The sequence below is a fragment of the Austrofundulus limnaeus genome, unplaced genomic scaffold (assembly GCF_001266775.1).
Source record: "Austrofundulus limnaeus strain Quisiro unplaced genomic scaffold, Austrofundulus_limnaeus-1.0 Scaffold1195, whole genome shotgun sequence".
NCBI lineage: Eukaryota > Metazoa > Chordata > Actinopteri > Cyprinodontiformes > Rivulidae > Austrofundulus > Austrofundulus limnaeus.
In genome coordinates this window covers 77,217-79,319 of record NW_013953597.1, presented here as the reverse complement: position 1 = coordinate 79,319, position 2,103 = coordinate 77,217, and the positions used below count along the sequence as shown (strand labels likewise).

The 2,103-nt window shown below is 42.4% G+C and overlaps 1 protein-coding gene across 1 annotated transcript in view; it reads right to left on the bottom strand.

The window, feature by feature from the left end:
* Positions 1-2,103, bottom strand: part of LOC106534512 (muscarinic acetylcholine receptor M4) — a gene marked incomplete at its 3' end in the record, with an annotated part of 35,983 nt that overhangs the window by 19,441 nt on the left and 14,439 nt on the right.

The following is a 2,103-nucleotide window of genomic DNA, read 5'->3' as shown; positions in this document are numbered from 1 at the left end:
TGAAGAACTGATTTCTGATCAGGCACTACATAAATTAGGCTTCTAAAAATAAGTCAAGATTAGGCCCTTATCCTTTTCAAATTAATAATAATTAATAATCTGCAGTTTGACAGTTGCACTTGGTAAGACTTCTTGAAGTAAAAAAACTTTTCAGATTAACAAGATTAATAATCCAACAAATTCTGATCTTGTTTAGTATATCGGTCTAAAAACAAGATCAAAAATACTTTTTAGCTGATATCAGACTGTAAAACTTGGTTAGAGGAACATTTTCTGCAGTARAATGACTCTACTGCTCATGACAGATTAAATAATCTTCACTTTAAACCTGATCAGGACCAGATTAGTTTCAGAGCACTTGTTACCACAGAAACGTGTTTACTTTTTCATGCAACCGATTCAAGGCTTAATTAATTCAAGTTTACACCTAAATTCTGAGTTAATCCCTTATCCTAAATTCATGCAATGGGCCTGTGGTCAAAAATACAGAATCAAGGGGCTGAAACAAGTCCAGCCAGAGTCAAGAACCTGAACCAGACTGAGGTTTTAATGACTAACGACTCACTGGACTCTGTGGTTTGCTCTTCTTTGATAAATGGTAAATGGACTGTACATGTATAGSTCCTTTCTATCCATCCAGGACACTCAAAGCTCTTCACACTACAATCTGTGTCCTCATTTACCCATTCACACAGCACTCTGTTAGCTCTCTACAAAGCTAACATGTACAATCATCTATGGAGACTAATCAGTRCCAGTCACATTCATACACTGATGGGACRCATCAGAGRCATYAGGGGTGAAGTGTCTTGCCCAAGGACACAACAACTGAGACAGCTGGACGGGGGATCGAACCAGTGRCCTTCTGTTCCAGGACGACTCCCCTATCCACTCTGCCACAGCCGCCCATCCATACAGAGGGTCCAGTTTGGGTCCAGGTAGTGGAAGTTGCAGCTGATTTCATCACATGTTCATAAACAGGAACACGGGTCAGTATCTGCAGCATCAACAGGCAGCTGAAACTCAGACAGGTTCTGTCCTKCAGCCATCGTTAACTCACTGTTGCTGCAACAGAACCAACTGGATCTAATGTACTGATCCAGACATGTGGGATCAATCTTGTGCCAGCAGGAACTGAATTAATACTTATTACTCCTTCACTTTCTTCTTCCTGCGTTTCTCTTCTTTCAGACCCATTATTCCTGCATCCTGGTCTCTCTTATGGCCTCTCTTTCTGTCACGTYCTCCTCTCTGTTGGGGGTCAAAGGGGGGCTCYGCCGGCCTGTTTCCAAACCTCGGAATGGTTGGCACAGCCAGGTTTCTTGACACATCCTTGTACACAGCCTAGTAACATCCAGGATCGACTACTGCAACTCCCTACTGTTTGACCTCCCCAATAAATCTCTTCATAAACTACAGATGGTTCAGAAATCTGCCGCCCGTGTAATCACTCAAACCTCATCCTCTGCACACATCACTCCAGTCCTACAACAGCTCCACTGGTTCCCAGTTAAATCCCWCATCACTCCAGTCCTACAACAGCTCCACTGGCTCCCAGTTAAATCCCACATCATCTTCAAAATTCTCCTACACACCTTCAAAGCTATCCACAATCTTTCCCCTCCTTACCTGTCTGACCTCCTAAACATCTCCACGCCCTYCCRSTCTCTAAGATCTGCCTCYTCCCTCCAACTCTCAGCACCCCCTGCCCTCCTCAGCACCATGGGGAGCAGAGCTTTCAGCTCTGGAACTCACTACCCCATGGATTACACAACACCACCTCTCTCTCCCTGTTTAAGACTGGCCTGAAGACACATCCTTTCAGATTAACCTACAACTGTAAACTCCGATTTTCAATATGTCTGTTTTTGTTGTCCTCACTTCATTGTTTCTCCCCCACAACCCTATTGTTCAATTTGTCTGCATTTTTGTATTTTATTATGACTGTTCTGTACTCCACATTTCTGTTTCTCCCACACTACCTTATCAATATATGTATCTACAGTTTTATTTCGTTTTTCCTTCATTTTATTTTTTTTTCTATTGTACAGCGTCCTTGGGTGTCCTGAAAGGTGTTTTATAAATAAAATGCATTATTATTAT